This window comes from Phaenicophaeus curvirostris, chromosome 5 (assembly GCF_032191515.1).
Source record: "Phaenicophaeus curvirostris isolate KB17595 chromosome 5, BPBGC_Pcur_1.0, whole genome shotgun sequence".
Taxonomy (NCBI): domain Eukaryota; kingdom Metazoa; phylum Chordata; class Aves; order Cuculiformes; family Cuculidae; genus Phaenicophaeus; species Phaenicophaeus curvirostris.
In genome coordinates, this window is record NC_091396.1 from 26,926,043 (window position 1) to 26,938,509 (window position 12,467).

At 38.7% G+C, this 12,467-nt stretch overlaps 1 pseudogene; it reads left to right on the top strand.

The window, feature by feature from the left end:
• Window positions 1–1,591: 1,591 nt before the first annotated feature.
• The window catches only part of LOC138721242 (cytosolic phospholipase A2 epsilon-like), a 45,170-nt pseudogene continuing 34,294 nt past the window's right edge, over window positions 1,592–12,467 (top strand).

Consider the following 12,467-nt stretch of genomic DNA (forward strand, 5'->3'; position numbering starts at 1 on the left):
CAGTTCCTAATATTTGTTGATGAAACATGTAAAGTTTCATCAACACAGAACACAAGTGTTCAATTAGCATTCCTGCTTTAGCTGCATCAGTAGTAATTATGCTGCTGTATCTATGAAGTAGTGAGTATAGATCTTTGATGGGATTTTGCTTTCTCCTTATATGCATATTTATTTATTCTTTGCATGTATACATGTGCCTTTATATGCTTCCTATTGTTGCCCTTGGAAATAATATATTTTCTATATTCTATAAGTTATTATTTACTTTTAATGTTTCAAATTTTGTGTTTCACAATGTACTGTGCACTGCTTTTTCACATCCAGCTGCTGCCTTCTTATGACATATGAAAGAGGCTCAGCTTCCATCAAAATTGTGAAACTGGGATAGCTCATATCATAACGCTGAGATTTTCTCAGGTGCAGCAGGAACAGGTATTTATGCTGCTGGAGACATCTTTTAGCCCACCATAACCTTCCCCACTGTTTTTTAGCAGGAGGCCATAATGTTGAGCCTCCTCAGCTACAGAGATTCTTCTTTGCCATTCACACAAGTTTTTTTAGCTACAGCTAGTCTGACCTTATAGTTGTGCTGGACTCGTAGAAATATAAAGAATAATTAATTTTCCATTCACATCACATCTGTGCACTGTGATCTAATTGAGTAGATTTTAGTCGGTACATCACATAGGCTCAAAACATCAAAACCATGTGAGAGTTGCATGCAACAGCTGTTTAGACAAGTTTCATCATGCTTCAGTAACACGTGCCTCCCTTACGTTTATTGTAATAGGTATTCAGCAATGCTTACCACTACAGTTTTGTCTTTCTTTAATCTAGGTTTTCTTGACCTGACCTAAGAGTTATGGATGTCTTTAATGTCTGTGAGTTTTAGGACAGTATCATGTTGCAATGATGATTTAATTCCACATGCAAGAGGAGGTACTTCCATACTTGCCTATCTCAATCTCCTGGAGAATGCTTCTTACCTTACGCTTTTCTGAAACACTTCCTTAAGATATTTCGCAATTGTTTCTTTAAAGTCTTTCCACGTGGACGTGTTAACCTGGCTTAATCTTTGTGATCAGCTCTTTTGTGAGTAAGTGACCACACTAGATTCCTGCACCGGTGTGCATTTTGTTCAGCAGGAGCATATGAAACGATAACTGGGTTTTCTGTCTACCAGCTCCAAATTCTCCCACACTAGGCTCTCCAAACAACTGTGAAGCCTTTTAGGACTCCCTGAGAAAAGGTTTTGTTTTGCTAGCATCTATGTGGAGTCATACATGTAGCGCCACTGAGACCACATACCATGAGCAGCTGACAGGAGACATGGATAATTCAGTCTCAGATGGCACAAAATGCAAGTTTGTGGAGCATCTGCATGAGTCCCAGCAGAGACTAGGTTTGATAAGCATTGCTTACATGACGTTCAGGGTGCCCTGGAAAGGCTGGCACTCCATCCGCCCTGTGACAACACATTATATATAGGGCAAGTATGCTTCCTTGCACACCTCTTCAGATTACACAATGGGTCGCAAGGTTTGAAACAATGTGAATGGGAACATGGCTTCTGCACATGTGGAGAGATACTGGATGCAAGAACTTCTGCAACAGCTGAGCCTTTCTCATGCAAGAAAGAGGCACCAGGAATTTCAGCACTTCAAGATTAACTGGAGTGAGTGCATCACCTAAGCCTGTACTTCCATGCTTGCTCTTCTTGGTCAGCCTGCAAGTGGGGTGGGAAGTGCCTACAATGAACTTAGCAGCCTTTTCTCGGTTAGGTATACCTTGCCTAAAGATCTCCATTTCCCATAGTTTGTGGGGCTTTGCCAGGTCTCTCATACTGGAAGCAGCTACTTGTCCCAGGCTGAAGGGAATGGAGCTATGTCTTTCAGGGTAGAATCTCTTGGCTGTTTCTGTCCCTCTTGGTTAATTACAAGGGAGGGACTTCATTCTTTTGCAGTATTGCATCAGATGTAGGCTCTGGTTTCACAGTACATATACCATCCTCTCTTGTAAAACTGAAAATGTCAGGAAAGTCAGGAATTTCATATCAAAATCTGACCATTGCCATGTTGAGAAAAGCAGGCTCCTGATGCCTGCTGAAACACTCTGGCTATGCCATTCCTGGCTGAAAAGGCAATGCACTCAGGAAGGTGCCATGCTAGTCCTCCCACTGAGGAAGTAAAGTGAATCCTGCTTAGCAATGGGGAAGGCTTTGAGGAACTGCCAGAATCAGCAGCAAACCTGTCACCTAGGACTCTTACATAATAGTGTTCATGGGAAAACTCATTTCTCTCTCTCTAGTCAGCAAATGTGCTCTGGTGACCAGCCATTCTATGCTCAAACTAGAGTCCTGTAATGTACTTCATCCCTTGGAGCAAACTGCAATGAACGCTGGAAATTTAAAGCTGATTATAGCATGTGATGTCCCACATGTTAGATAAGAAAAGGAAATTCAAAGGCATACCCCACCAGAACTTGCTGTTTGGCTTTTTTAAGATATGAAGATACTGTTAACTTGCTACAGTTGAAAAGGTTTAGAAGTTGGTTATTTCAGGATAAGTTGCTTTAGCAGTCCCAATGTCTTTTAATGTTTGATGGGAGACAATGGTGATGTTGGTAAGAACTATGATCATATGCAGGGCATGCCTTACAAAAATAAGACTAATTTAAGAACTTTACATATAAGGTCAGTAATAAAAAAAAGTACCACACTTAGGCACATGCACAGGTCTCCTACATGTAAGATATAGTAAAAGAAAGGTTATGTTCTATGTAAGAATATCCAGACCAAATAACCTTGCAAATCTGAGCTACAGTCAGTATTTGTCTGGGACATTAAGGAGTTTTTTGACTGTTTATGAAATATTTTCTGAATTTAAGTTTCCTCTGACTGTGTAATGTTAGTATATATGTAATAAAGAATACCAATAAGTCATATTTGTCATGGGGAGGAGCATACAGAACCCTCCTATATTAGCAATATATTAGTCCTGGTGGACAGAAACAGCCCTTTGTTCTTCCAGTGTAACTTTATTGTCCAGATTTCTCAAGCCATTTCACTTTTTATGCCCTAATGCATTCATATTTGAATTATGGATAAATATATATATACAACTTTCTCATGATGACCAATATATTTATTTTATTAAAACAAAGGCATATGGGTCACCAGCTGCCACCATGTTGCACGGCTGTTGCCTATTAAAGCCTCATTCTTTTGGATGATATTTAGCATTGCTGTCATGGAGATTGCTATGGTCTCTCGATTTCTGACATGAACTTGAACATTTTTGCTTTTATTCAGACGGGCCACCATGTATTATTGCTTTTAATATGCCTAAAGGCTCATACTGCTATGAGTCACATTAGCCTCATCTTCCTGCATCCATGGGGAACAGAACATGGCTAATTCTAGTAGAGGTAGTAATCAGAAGAGCTTTCAGGAAGATGGATCCTTCCTTTCTGCTATATTTACAAAGGTATTCTGGGAAATCTGAGGGGAAGTTGTGCTGAAGCAAGAAAGGCTGATGCCATTGCTAGGACATGATATATGGATGAGACATAAAGGACAGGATAGAGCCTGAAGAGGGTTATCATTAAGAATGATTGAGAAAGGTCAGAAGAAAACATACAATCTAGGCAATCTTTTATTTTTCCTTAGCTGTCATTTTACTATATCTTCGAATAATTAACTCTTATACAAACCATGTCTTCGAGCATTAATGTTTTTTTGAGCTCAGCAATTGCTGTAGTTTCATGTCATGTTGATTGTAGTCACAGATGCCATCAGACTAGTCAGGAAAAAAAATTACAGAAAAAAAGCCTCAAATGACAACCAGTTCAAGGTAGAGCAACTTTGGGTGATCTACATCTCACCAGTAGCTCACCAGCTGACAGAGAGACTCCAAAAATGCCTTAAGTTTGAGTATATAAGCATGGTCCAGAATAATTTTTCTGGTCCTTGAGCTGCATGAAATCTATCATTTGATCTGTGGGTCTCTGCCCCACAAGTCAGGAATACATTACCTTCAGATAGATGTAGCAGTCCTCTTCTCTGTCCTTCCCTCTGACATTCCCTATTTGTCCCAAACATGCCTTAGATACTTATGAGCAGCTGCTGAATTTCTATAGATTGCAGTCTAGGGTTTCATGGAAAACTCAGCTTCATATTTCTCCCTTAATACACCTGGGCACAAGCTACCACTGCACAGCCTGTGCCTTATGAACAGCAGTTCAGTGTCAAGTTGTCCCGTTCATGATCACAGGGACCTTAAGTGATTCTGGATTAGAATATTGCAGGAAGATTGTACTCATACCGGTACTTGCAGCATCACATTTTGCATTCTCTGTCACCCTGGTTATCACAAAACCTGTACTTTTTTATTTGAATGAATCCATGAAAGGGTTTTTCATTTATATGCTGACAGAACTTTTGCCCAAGGTTTTTTTTGCAGCTTCACATTTCAGCAGAATAAATCATCTGTTAACAACACAATGTTCCTCAATGTCAGATTCCCTCAACATCAGCAACTTTGGAAACAAGTGATTAAAGAGGATATTCTGATTACTCAGGGTGGGATTCACCTCACCTACCCTCAGCCATGCAGACGTTAGATGTCAAGTATGACCTGGACATTTAGGCCTCTCCAGAATAATCCAATATAGAGAAGCTTAGCCACTACCTGCAGCTGCCATGCTTGCTTTATTCTCCATGCAGTACAGAGGGCACACAGGCTTTGACTAGAAGTCTAAGCGTTAGATGATTTAACTTAGATGAGGCCAAGACTATCCTAAGTGCATGCCTCTTGAAAAAAGAAAGCCATACTTGCCTCAAAAAAGACTAGGGCTTCATAGTAAAAAGCAATTTGAACTTTGAACTAATTTAGGAAATCCAATACCAGTACCAGCTTTGAGTCAAAGCTACCTTTGGCTGCCTCTGACTTGAGCTTAAAGAACAGGTATTTTGTATTGGGAAGGCTTGAGTTAGGAAAGAAGAGTTAAATGTTAGGCAACGAGCGACTCTTAGTCACCTTCCTAAGGGACGCTGGAGGCTTCTTCCCCTTCCTCATTTCTATTTGTTGTACAACCAAAGGTGCTGTATGACACATGTAAATGAAAACCAGCTCTCATCCAAAACCTCACACCCAGTAGCTTCCATATATTGCAAAAACAAGACTTGGAGCTGATAACCTTTGTGGGGCACAATCACAAAGAAATTGTCACTAATGTTCTCATTCCTCTGTTGTGGTACCTCACCTCTCCTAGGCACTTCAGTCAAAGGTACAGGTAGGCTCTAAGAGAAGAAATAAAAAGTATGTGTGCTTTTGTGTGTACAGTTACTTTTCTCTAAACTGTTCCTGATCACCATTTTTACAGGAAAAAAAGCAAGTGCTCATTTTAAGCCGAATAGTGGGAGAGGCTTGTAACTATCCTTTGCCCATTGCTGTAATTTATCTAATTCTGGTTTCAATCAAGCAGTTCCATTTTCATCAAAAAATTTCAATACGATGAAGGTGAAAAAGGAATTTTACAGCAAATCTTTCCCTTGCACGATGTGATAAAATCAATAAGCTTAAAAAAAATAAAAGAGAAAATGCAGGCTTAAAACTAAACCTAAGAAATCAAACTTTTGCAAGGATGTAATATAGCAAGTAAAATGATCAAACTGTCTTAACTTGTTCTCCTTGTAACACCAGATTTTCATATTGGTTCTTCTGTGCATATAAGAAAAGTATATAACAAAACTGCTACAAGTGATTGTCTTTGTGTCTAGTTTCTGTCAGTCAAGGTCCTTGTATGACATTGCCACAGTCACGATGGCTGTAGTTTCATACAGGTCTCTAATACGAAGCATCATGCTTTGTCATCCTATTAATCTCAAGTCCTTTCACAATCATTACTTTTAATCATTTGGGAGGACTTTCAATACATGTGCTTCAATATGTGTGCTTAATAATGCTTGCATAATCAATTAGAAAATTTAATCACTGTGCTTCCTAAAAGTGTGCTGAGCACACGCAGATCCTCATTAAATAAAAAAATCCTAAAATATACAGGATCAGTCCATTAAATTCCAATAATCTGCTAGTAATGCCCAGCCAGCTGGTGGTTTGAATAAAGTTGCTTAGAAATGTGAATGTTTTTTGCATCAGAAAAGTACAGTTCTGAACTAGGGAAAACAAACAATCAAGGATTAAAATCTCCTAAAACATAAAATTATTCTAGTTTGTTGAAATGTGTCACAGTTTTTCAAGGTGAAATGTTTGAATCTCATTTAAATTTGTTACGCATACTGTATTAAATATAAAGCCCACTAATAAGTAAGGCATTTCAACAGGAAAAGATCAACCTAAGATGTTGAATATCAACTAGGGTCTGCCTTCTTTCATTTCTTTTGAAGCAGAACATTACAATAAAACCAAACACATGCACACAAATTGTGATGCAACAGCACTTTTCAAGGAAAAATATTCCTTCAGGAGAATTCTTAATATCTCCACACATGAATATCTTCCTTCTAATGATCATTCTCATCTTTTTTTACTTTTTTCTTTGTATTATGGAGGCAATAGTGGAATTCAGGGTCTTTGGATGGAGTCGATATGTAGATATGTTTATTAGGCCATTATAATCACTTTTAGATTATTTCTGTAAGGGTACCTCTTATAAACAATCTCTATCAGATCATCAATCAGGATATTGCTATTATTGCATTTCTACAGGTGCCCAGATGGGAACGATGTGGTCTCTCAGCATGCTTCACTCAGTCGCAAACCTGCAGATAGGAACATTCACACCTTACAACAGATGTGTTCTTTGGACAAGTAACGTGGGAGGGAAATTTTCCTGTTTCAGAAATCATGGAGGGGTGGAGCTCTGACTCAGTATAATAAAACACCTGTTCAGCAACTTCTGACAGTCTTCAAGGCTGTAAATATGTTTCAGGAGGCAGTGGCTAATGTGAAGCCTGATACTCAGGTGCCATTCACAGCACCTGATTTTAATGCAGCAGCGATCTCAATGGCATCAACCTCTGCCTTCTCTCAGGTAAGTGGAAAACAGAACAAGCCTGGCAGGAATATCCTAGTACTTGATTTAGATTTGTCCCCAAACTACTAACAGGTCAAGTCCACTCTTACCTGTAGGACACAAGTGTCCTAGAAAACAACATTGTCCTTCCTTAGCTATTCACAGAAACAGGCTGCCACTTTCCTGGGACATTCATGTAATCCACCTCAAACAATGAGGAGGTGCTGACTGTCCATTCCATATTGTTATTCCACATTGAGGAGTTGAAAAAAATAGAAAAAATGGGTGTTTTTCTCTTTTTCATCTCTTTTTCTCCCTCCCGCAACAGCATTCAAGCAGCAAATCAAGCCCCTCAGAAAATGAAGAAAGAAAATGGATGATGCACTGTGTAGCCCCAAGCAACATCAATGCTAAGGTACCAACTACAGCAAACTAAAAATAGATGGGACTAAACCAATACTTTTTTTGAGAAGGGTAAACATCTGCATTCCATTTTTTTTAAATTTCATGTTTTTATCTATTTACAGAAAGTGTATTATTTTCATCACTCTTGTAGAGAAATTCCTTGGGGAAAACATTCTTCTTTTACTGCTAAAATGGGACTGACTTTGGACTTCTTTTAGTGTTATCTATCTCTATTGAATTTAATGGGGCTTTAGCCCAGCATGAATGGAGAACATTCCCGGTGCTGCCAAATCAGAGCACAGGTGTTGGCAAGTCAGAGCATGGGTTTTGGCGATTCTTTCGGTTTTGGTCATCCATGCCAGTTTCCAGAACAAATGACCACTTTTATCACCCTGCAACTCATCACAACAACAGAACGACTGTAGCAACCTTTGCAGGGCCTGCAACAGAGATATATTTCCATCAAACACGTACGAGCTGTATGAGTGATGATTTTTGTCTCCACTGTCAGTAAGCTTACAGCTGACTATACTTGTGTCAAGCAGCTTCATAATAAAACAGCTTGGATGGCTCCACACATAAAGCTAACTTCTTTTTGATGATATCTTAAATGGCAGGTGATTCAAATGTCTAGCTCTTAGGAAACCTGTATGTTTAATTTCTCTTAGTGTAACCAGAGTTCTGAATCAATAGAAAACTACAGACATTGTTGTGCTTATTTATGTCACAACCTTGTCAAACTGATTGATCAAACTGATCTCTTGTTAGTGGCATTCTGGCAGCTCCTACAGATGGTATGAACCTCTGACATTTCTGTTTGCTATCCACAGATATTTAACAACCAACACATTCTCAGTTACTCTTTATTCGCATCCTGGCTTCTGAATAAGTCTTGTCTCCTCTGTGTTAAAGTTTGGCAGAAAACTGGCATTACAGGCACAGACTTGTGCAAGCAGGCTGGTTTCTGCCTCTTAATAACACTGGGCTTCCTGGACAGTTTTCAGTAATTCCCTTGATTTTTTGCAAGCCATAGCTTGCCATCTGCAACAGGAGGATAATTATTAGTAGAGAGGTGTTATAAAGGATAATATGCTTATAGCAGATCTTGAGTCCCTGAACAACAGATGCAAAGGTTTTCTTAATGCAAATGCTCATAGATTTGCCCAAGTACTAGCTTTACTTCAAGAGGACTTTGCATAGCTGTGTGATAAACAGAATTGTTACTGAATTGGTTTAGGAAAACATGCCCAGGGCTGTGCATGGAATTTAGCTGTGTTGCCCTCCTAAAATGCAAAGCAATTATGCTCCATTGCTAAATTTTTAGGAGAATGTAGCAACCTTGTGAAACCTCCTTCATATTTTAAAATGGATAGAAGCATCAAGAAAACATCTCTTTAGCTGTTTCAGGGAGTCCCAAGCTGATTCTTTGTTTCTAGCAACTTACACATGAATACAGGAAAGATTTAACATCCTAAGGGAAGATCATAAATAGTTTTAACTAAGATAGCCTATAATTGGAGTAGATCTAGAAGATTTAGCAGTGGATATTGTTTCTTAATGCATTGTCTTCTACAAAATTATGTTATTGCCAAAAATGAAAAAAAAAAGGTATTTTCCTTGGCCTATTATCCACTGAAAAAATAGTTGTTGGCTCATCATCTGTGAATGCACTGAAAACTTATGTACATAAATGCAAAGAGCAAGAAACTAGGAAGTATAATCTCATCTCACAATCAGTAGTATTAGCATAAGGCAGGGTGGCTCATCAAAGCATTCTGCTGTACACAAAATCAGAAACCAGTGAAGACCTAGGAGAATTTTAATCAGTTTTTTTATTTCTGCCAAGTGATACACATAAAGTGATTCACATTCCTTAACAGCTTTCTGCAAAACTAGAAAAAGCCATGACATTACAAAGGACTCTCTTATCCTTCCCTCTTAAAAAAGAAGTATCTGTGGAGGTGTCATACAAGGCTACCTTTTGCAGGGGTAACAGTGAACCTTTAGGGAAGTCTTGCTCAGTCTGACCATCACTCTGTCATTGCAAGGATAAGTTAAGATTTTCAGGGGATGCAGATTTATCTTTATTAGGAGGAACTGCAAGTGCATTTGCTCATCTGTGTACTGCAATTTTTTTTAATTTTGGTAATACTTTCTTTATTCTAGGTATCAGGAATGCAATTTTTTGCTGTTTATGATAATTAGTCACTCGTGGATAGTTTGATTACACTACCAACTCCCTCAACAAATAATTTTTTTAATGTAACAAAAATGACAATCATCAGCAGCAACACATTTGCTTTGTAGTTTATTAACATTGTTCAATGTGTTATTGCAATGAAATGATGAATATAGGGAAAGGATGGCTGGTTGTATGACTTCCATTGATGGCACCAGGGACTTGAGCTTCACTTATGAGAAGATGTTATTTTGCTCTTTGAATTTTCTGGAGTGGTTTTCATGTCTTTCCTTCGGTCATCAGAAAAGTATTACTCAAAGTAATTTTTCATTAAGTGTCTTCTCTAAAGAGGATAAATGTAATTTTCATTTATCTCAGAGATTCGCTCTACAGTTAATAGTTAGCAGTTACTGTTAATAGTTAGCAGTTCCCTTCAAAGCCAGTAGTGTCTCAAATTATTATGAGGATGATGATCACCGAATATGGTTCATTCTTTGATGCCCTAAGGAGGAGATAAAAATGTTTTCAAAAACAGATTTTTTTTTTCTGAAGGACTTTGACTTAGCTGATATGGCCATCTGAGTGTTATGCTGAGAGGAATCAAGAGGGGTTCAGTGTACAGACCAGTTCTGAGTGCTGTGAAAAAACCTTTTCTAAATGGTAAAAATGTTGAGAATATGGAGATAAACCTACTATTTTCATTATTCCTTCAAATATAAAGTAATCATTGTTCTTTGGGGCAGGCCAACACCAGAAGGGATTTTGCTAATAAGCCATGCTGACCCAATGAATAGACCCAGGGAGCAAGGCTCAGGCTGAGGAAAGCTCACACAGCCCCAACTCAGAGCTTTCCTCCTGGAGGTGAGAAATTCTTGCTTCTCATGCAATCAAATTTCCAAACTGTACATTATGGGTGATGGGGTCTTCTGCCCTACTATTCCCTTGGTAAGCTCTTCAGATTTAAATAAACTCTGCTTTTTGCACAAAGCCATCTTCCTGCGGCACCAAATATCCCCATCCACCTTCTCACCATGATTCCACATGAAATTAGGTGCTTGAACCCTTGCATAATATTTGAGACTATCTGATCTGTGTAGTATCTTACAGTTCTTCATGGAAAGACTGGGTATGTTCTATTGTTTTGAGTCTTTTATTTTCTTTCCTAGTAGAGGCCCCCCATACTCTAGGTCTCTCTAAGTGTGGCTATCTGTTACATGAAATCAAAACCAGCTATCAGAACCAGCCTTTGTGTTAAGCACTCAAAGTAAGACAAGGCAAACCTTCATTGCAACAACCACCAGGGTGCAAAGTTAACGTAGTAAGACTGATCAAATTAAACTTTCTTTCACAGTTGGTTCTTTGCCTCAAAAGCCTCAGACTACACAGTCTCTCTCAAACTTTTCAGCTGCAACATATAAACTGAAGGTGGTTGAGTCACTGTTCCTGGAGGTATTTAAAAGACGAGTAGATGAGGTGCTCAGGGACATGGTTTAGTAGTGGACAGGTATGGTTGGACTTGATGATCTCAATGGTCTTTTCCAACCTAGCAGTTCTACGATTCTACAATTCTATGATTCTATGATTCTCTTATCAGTTTGTCTTAATTTGCATTCAAAATGTGAGGTTCTTGTGATACATACTTCACATAGCCTGCTGCAATGGCACTGAGAAACAAGCAGACTACTGGTGCTTGGTGCAAATAGGTCTTTGAAGAATCCACACTTGTTTCTGTTTCCATCATTCTGCTTCTTGAAAAGTCATGGTAGTTCATACAGGTCTCTGATAATCTTTAAAAACATATGTTCCAAAATGTACACTGGAAGACTGGTGCCATTAAGGAAGACTAAGAGTGCACAAATAAAAAATGCAATTACTTTAACTCGTTCTTTTATTTCTCCTGACATATGTCTGCTGCAGTTTTTATCCCTAATTTGAGTACTATTTTTGAGAAAGGCATAGAAACAAATGAGTGTTTGTTCTTTAGAAAAAAACAGGTTGAAGCAAGAAGACACAGAGTTATTCCTCACTGATGAAAAAAAAAGGGGTCTAACAATAATGGTTGAAACAATAGTGTGGAACTGGCTCGGGACAAATTCTGATAATGCTGAGATCTCACCTCCACTGTTTAGAATGAACAGTCCTTTAAAATATCCTATGCCGCATACATGAACTTAAGCAACAGTGATTAATTTCCTATTTAGTTTTGGAATCCCCCCACCCAGAAGACAAGATCTTCTACTCCTTGTAGCCTAATAAAGAGAATTAATTTGATCAGCACTTAAGAGCACTCTTGTTTTTTGGATGTGCTGCTTCTGTACCTCCCAGCAAAAAGTATTAGAATTTTAACTAGTCAACTTATCGAAAAAATCCTGACATTATGATTCCTGGTTAAAAGATTGATCTCATGGGCAAAGCTTTATGGTTATTTTAGGTGGTGGTGACTTTTTACTTGGAATTATAGGATCATAGAATGCTTTGGGTTGGAAGGGACCGTGAAGGTCATCTAGTCCAACACCCCTGCAGTGAGCAGGGGCATCTTCAACTAGATGAGGTTGCTCAGAGCCCCATCCTGACCTTGAATGTTTCCAAGGATGGGACATCTACCACCTCTCTGGGAAATCTGTTCCAGTGTTTTACCACCCTCAGCCTGAAAAATTTCTTCCTATTATCTAGGGTAAATGTCTCCTCTTTTAGTTTAAAACCATTACCCCTTGTCCTACTGCTACGGCTCTGCTGAAAACTCTTTCCCCATCTTTCTTACTAGTCCACTTTAAGTACTGAAAGGCTGCAATAAGGTCTCCTTGGAGTCTCCTCTTCTTCAAGCTGAACAATCACAACTCTTTCAGCC